The sequence below is a fragment of the Podarcis filfolensis genome (assembly GCF_964270895.1).
Source record: "Podarcis filfolensis genome assembly, chromosome: 10".
NCBI lineage: Eukaryota > Metazoa > Chordata > Lepidosauria > Squamata > Lacertidae > Podarcis > Podarcis filfolensis.
In genome coordinates, this window is record NC_139612.1 from 69,679,892 (window position 1) to 69,686,690 (window position 6,799).

Below are 6,799 nucleotides of genomic sequence, written 5' to 3' on the forward strand. Positions count from 1 at the left end.
CATTGAACCAGGTTTTGGTACTTTTGGCAGTGTGGGCAGGTGCCAAAGTCCTGCTGGAAAATGAAGTCAGCATCGCCATAAAGCTCATCTGTGGAAGGAAGCATGAAGTGCTCCAAAATCTCCTGGTAGAAGGCTGTGTTGACCCTGTACTTAATGAAGCACAGTGGCCAACACCAGCTGATGACATGGCTCCCCAAATCAACACAGACAGTGGAAACTTCACACTGGACTTCAAGCATCTGGCATTGTGTGCCTCCCCATTCTTCCTCCAGACTCTGGGTCCTTGGTTTCCAAATGAGATGCAAAAGCTGCTCTCATCAGAAAAGAGGTTTGGGGATGATCATCACAATTATAACAAATAAAGGCTTGACATATCTCACTTTACATGTCATCAGTCTATCTCATATATTAGTTTCACCTTTTAAGTTGAATTACTGAAATAAATAAACTTTTCCACGATATTCTAATTTCCCAAGTTTCACCTGTAAGGTATCAAGGGAATCCCTTTACAGCCTTCAGCTAGCTAGCTAGCTATCAGTCTCCCATCATTCTGTCTTTCTGCATAATTCCATGTTACTAAGCAGTTTATATCTATTGCACAGCCATTAAAAACACAAGAGCCCTGTGGGATCAAAGCTCATTTAGCTGGTGGTCGTCACTGCCTCTTGTGGGAATAAATTCCAGAGTTCCTTCTGAGCCCTATACAAAGTCGCTAGCTGCAGGGTTGACTGGACAACTACCCGCTCTGTTTTACTATACAGTGGTACCTTGGTTTTCAAACGCCTTGGTACTCAAGCAACTTGGAACCCAAACACTTCAAACCTGGAAGTAAGTGTTCCGGTTTGTGAACTTTTTTCGGAAGCCGAACGTGCTCCGTTTTGAGTGTTACACTTCCGATTTGAGTGCCACGCTTCCATTTTGAGTCTGTTTTTGCTATTTATTTTGCGTTTTTGTGGCTCTTTTTGTTTTGTTTTTGTGACTGGGGAACCCAGTTCAGCTACTGATTGATTCTGTGACTGCAGTACATTGTTTATCGCTTTCATTTTATGGATCAGTGGTCACGTTAGATAGTAAAATTCATGTTAAATTCCTGTTTTAGGGGTTGTTTTTAAAAGTCTGGAACTGATTAATCCATTTTGCATTACTTTCTATGGGAAAGTGCATGTTGGTTTTGGAACTGACTGCCGGAACGGATTAAGTTTGAGAACCAAGTTACCACTGTATTCTGAGAAGACGACTGTTAACTTCAGCCTCCTCAAGCACAGCTTGTCTAGACCGTAAAGGCAGCCAGTAGCCCACATGATATGCCCACCAACTGAGTAGTCCCTAGGCAGCTGGTTTTGGCAAGGACCTCTGTGGTTCTTCGTCCCTCCTAGTGGCTGCCCAGTTCCTTTGGGCCAGTAGTTTTACAATATGACAGATGTTCTGAGAGGCTGAAAGCTAAATTTGAATGCTCTTCATATACACTTATGAAGATATTTCAAGGGTTTATTAGAGACTTCTTAAAAAATAATAATAATAATTGCAGGATAGAAACCCTACGTAAAGTGCAGCCTTTCTCGGCGTAATTTGCCAGCCTCGATCTTGGTAAAAATGAACCCCAGAGTGGGCTGACTGACCCTTAAGAGAAAAATGTGCTCCTCCTCTCCGGCTTAAAACAAATATTCCCTCTGCCTTTTCCTGCTTCAATACATTACGTGCTGCCTTTTTAAAGGCTGCTACCTGCCCGCAAAACTTTTGAAAACCATCCAGGCTTTCTCTTTGGGAACTGCAGAGAAAAATGACCATTCAGTCTGGCTGCCAGAGTCTTTTGTCTCACTGTTTTGGTATCCTGGTACAGATTTGTACAGGGTTGTCAGCCCTTGAAAGCTCAGCCCCTGGCAGATACAGTCTTGCTGGCTATACAGAAGAAGGAATTATGTCACTGGTGAACTCTTGGAACGTATTCTCTTTTGATGATTTTTCACATCAACTTAAGATTTAGAACATGTTAGCGAGACCTACATGTAGCAGCAACAACCAAAATGGGAGATAAGTGTATGAGTTTGGACAAATACAGAAATTGGAAAACTACAGAAGCAGAAAACACACTGAGGCCGAAAGTGTCTGTATAGCAGGGCCCACATACTGGTAGATTTATTGTTGGTCTCAGTACATCATGAGTTTGCACAGAGTGAGGCGGTCTTTGGTTCACTGATCGTGTCTGTACAAGATTTTTGGTGTCCACTGCTGTGAGCCAGATCCATTTTTATTGCCCAGGTGTGAGATTCCATCCAGTAGGAATCTAGCTCAGTAAGAGATTCACACCTGTAAAAGTGTGGTGATACTTCATTTCCCTAAATTAATGTGAGCTCAAAACCTGAACTAGCAGAAGACCTGTGGCTTATGCCAACACAGCAGAGATGCCCACAAAGTGACGATATTGACAACATAAACTTTTATTTACTCATATGGTTTTGACCAACTTTCATTGCTTATTACTCTTCCCCTGTGTATGAATGTCCAACACATATCAGGGTTCAATTTGTGGGTTATGGGAAACACTTGTTTTATGGGAAACACCTGAATTGCTGATGGAACCAGAGGACATGGGTCTCTCCAGTTTGTGGGGAACTTGAAAGCTTGCTTGCTATTTTCTGGCACCTCAGCTGGCCCTAATAAAAAAAAACACTACTCTGCTGTGGTTTTTGAACTCTCGTTTTATGTGTTCCCAAAAGACGAAATGTGCCCCAGCCCTATGGAGGTGTGGGGTGACTTGATAACATGGATTTTGCCCACAGTTCTAGCTTCAGCCAAAGGGGTCGTCATAGTTTCAGTATAAAACAACACACAATACCCTACTAAAAACCCAGCTGAAACTTCACTCCCCATTTTGAAGTTTAGCATTAGCAAAGAGAAGCATGTTCACAGCGGAAAATTTTCTTGCAACGCTTGCAGGGGCTCCGGGTGTCTCTGTAGGAAGTATAAAAGAGAGCCTTGTAGAGACTTAGCGGATTTAAAAGGAGATAAGCTTTAGTTGATTAGTCTACATTTCATCAGCTGCATGAAATGTTATCCCTGAAGCGCAGATATGCATACATATTTTTTTAAAACCACATGGTGAACAGTGGTATGAAATGGGTGAGGAGCAGCCTGTGACAATGACAGGTCAGTTGTGACCATTGAGAATAACTGGGTGATAAATGCAACCTTGGGCTCCATGATCACTGCAGATGGTGACAGCAGCCACGAAATTAAAAGACACCTGCTTCTTGGGAGAAAAGCAATGACAAACCTAGATGGCATCTTAAAAAGCAGAGACATCACCTTGCCAACAAAGGTCCGTATAGTAAAAGCTATGGTTTTCCCAGTAGTGATGTATGAAAATGAGAGCTGGACCATGAAGAAGTCTGATCTCCGAAGAATGGATGCTTTTGAATTGTGGTGCTGGAGGAGACTCTTGAGAGTCCCATGGACTGCAAGAAGATCAACCCTCTCCATTCTGAAGGAAATCAGCCCTGAGTGCTCACTGGAAGGACAGACCCTGAAGCTGAGGCTCCATTACTTTGGCCACCTCCTGAGAAGAGAAGACTCCCTGGAAAAGACCCTGATGTTGGGCAAGATGGAGGGCACAAGGAGAAGGGGACGACAGAGGATGAGATGGTGGGACAGTGTTCTCGAAGAGACCAACATGAGTTTGACCAAACTGCGGGAGGCAGTAGAAGACAGGAGGGCCTGGCGTGCTCTGGTCCAGGGGGTCACGAAGAGGCGGACACGACTCAACGACTAAACAACAACAACCATTCGTGGTGGGCAGCAGGGCTCTGGCTGTGGCGGCGGCGCAGGCGCAGACGCTCCCCCCCCCCCCACTAAACGACTAAACAAGAACCAATGCAACCTTCCTAGCTTTGCAGTCCTAACTGCGCCTATAGCAGGAGAGAAAATCGCAGTCTGGAGAGAGGGAGTCCTAAATGGATATCGCATCAAATTTGCTGATACACTTGACTGCATGCTGGAGTCTCCCTTTGTGGAAGAATTGTGACTTTTGTGTTAGCAGCAGAATGCTTGCTACCCTGACATCATTGCTACCCAGAACTATAAACCCCCACCAAGTCGAAGGTATAAAGCGAGAACATAAATAGCTGGTTCCCTTATCCAGTACAGCATCTCTTGCCAGACCTAATCAGATTCAATAAATCGTTCACCGTCACTTGGATTTGCACTACTGGCTAATCAGTTCAGAATTATCTCTTTGGTAGAAACCTAGCCTAGACCTAGTTCTTGAGAGTTAACTGTTGCAGCTTGAATTGGGAGATACCTCTTTGCAAAAGTAAACAATAAAATAACCACAGCACCGACAAGATCATTTCTGGTGAACAAAAAACAAAACAAAACAAAATTCATCTTATGAAATGGAGCGGAACCCCTATTATATATCACAGCGGGGGTTGGAGAATAAGAATGAAAATCTAAATGTCAGAGCACCCTTGGAATTGAAACAGGCTTGGAAGCAGCACGATTCCAAGGGTGTCTGCTCAAAAATAAGTCCCATCAAGTTAAATGGGATTGCTGCCAAAGATCATATCTGCTGTAGAAGGAGCAGTTTGGGATCTGCTTATAGATCTCTGGGATCTGCTTGTAGATCTACCTGGGCCCCTTTTTTGCACCTGGCTATAGTTGGGGAATATTGGGGAGCTGGTAAGAGAAAAGCCCAAAAGTAGATCCTGTAAGCCTGAAGTCTGCACACACCCCATAGCCTACAGGAAGGAAAGCTTGCTTGTGCCATTGTTGCTATTTAATGCCACGCAGAATGCTGCCATTCCTTAAAAAGGTAAAGGGACCGCTGACCATTAGGTCCAGTCGTGGCCGACTCTGGGGTTGCGGCGCTCGATTTATTGGCCGAGGGACCCGGCGTACAGCTTCCGGGTCATGTGGCCAGCATGACTAAGCCACTTCTGGTGAACCAGAGCAGTGCACGGAAACGCTGTTTACCTTCCCGCTGGAGTGGTACCTATTTATCTACTTGCACTTTGACGTGCTTTTGAACTGCTAGGTTGGCAGGAGCAGGGACTGAGCGACGGGAGCTCACCCCGTCGTGGGGATTCGAACCTCCGACCTTCTGATTGGCAAGCCCTAGGCTCAGTGGTTTAACCCACAGCGCCACCCGCGTCCCTTAGACCAGCCATATTGCCCAAGAAATTCATAAATAACTGCCAGCAACAGAAATGATCTTAGGATATCAGACCAGGACTAGAGAGAAGGAATGGGGATATGTTACTATTATTATCTATTACATTTATATAGTGCCAATCAACTGAAGATCTCAGGGCAGTTTACAAGATAAAAAAAACAGAATAAAATCTGCATACACGTATATCTCTGCAGAAAAAGTGAGCAGGGGAACAATGCAGCTTTATACCTTTGTACCATGAGTTGCAATCTAGCCACACAAAAATCGAAATGAGTTTTTATTTTATTGTAGTTCTATCATGGATAGCTCAGTTGATGAGACCATGGTGCCGATAACGCCAAGGTTGCAGAACGCCAAGGTTGCAGAACGCCAAGGTTGCAGGTTCGAACCTCATACGGGACAGGTGCACGTTCCTGCATTCCAGGGGGTTGGACTAGATGACCCGCCGGGTCCCTTCCAACTCTCAAATTCTATGATCCCCCTTTTTTTCTCCCAGCAGCTCAAGGTGGGGTAAATGGTTCTCCCCACTCCTCATCTAGCCCCCACAACGACCCTGTCAGGTCAAGAGACGAGTGTTCCTGCACCCACACGCCTCTCCATCCTTTATTCAGGCAAGCAAGAGAAGCTATATCACAGCTTGAGGTTTCTTTCTAGCCGGGCTAAAGCACTTGAGAAGGGGGCGGAGCACAGCCAGCGAGGGGTGTGGCCTGAGAGAGAGGGTGTGGCCTAGGGGAAGGTCCCAAGGGCCACCAAGGGAGGCCTAGAGGGCCACCTGCGGGTTCCCTGCCTGAGGTTCCTCACGGGTGAAAAACAAGTGTTTATGGCCATGTGCAGAATGCATTCCCCTCCTCACTAGGACAGAGTTAATTCTGGCCTTTCGCTAACCTGATTATAGATTACTTAATTTCTATACCGCTTAATATATTAAAAATAAGTGGTGCAAAGAGAACTGAAGCAACAACAGACAACTTTAACAAAACATTGCAAAATAATAATAATAACAATACTACTACTACTAATAATAATAATTTATTATTTGTACTCCACCCATCTGGCTGGGTTTCCCCAGCCAGTCTGGGCGGCTTCCAACAAAGATTTAAAATACATTAAAATGTCACACATTAAAAACTTCCCTGAAAAATAGTGTTCGGTATAAAAATGTTAGTTTTGGGGACCTTTCAGAGTAACCCTCACTCCAAAACAACTGCGCCCTAAAAGCGCCCACATAGGCACGCCTGCTGCGTTTGGCCCCATTCACACGTTCCTCGTACACGGGTCCCTTTGCGCGCGCAACCCACCGCGCTCCGCTCCTTTGCAGCGCCTCCCTCCTCCCAGGGAAGCTTCGCGGCCCCTTCGGCCAGGTCGCGGCGGCGGCGCTCGCTCCCGCGCGTAAAAGCCGCCCTGAGGACTGGCGCCTTTAAAAAGCCAAGCGCGCGCCGAGGAAAGCGCACGCTTTGCGCAGCGAGAGAAAGGAGAGGCGGCGCTCGCTGCCCCACCGCGCCGCCTGCCTGCCTGCCTGCCTTGCTGCCCCTCCCGACCCCCAGCCCCACCTCCTCCTTGGGGCTGCACCCAGACCCACCCCCGGCACGTGCTGGACTCGCCCGGGGAAGCGGAGCTTGGAGAGGCGCC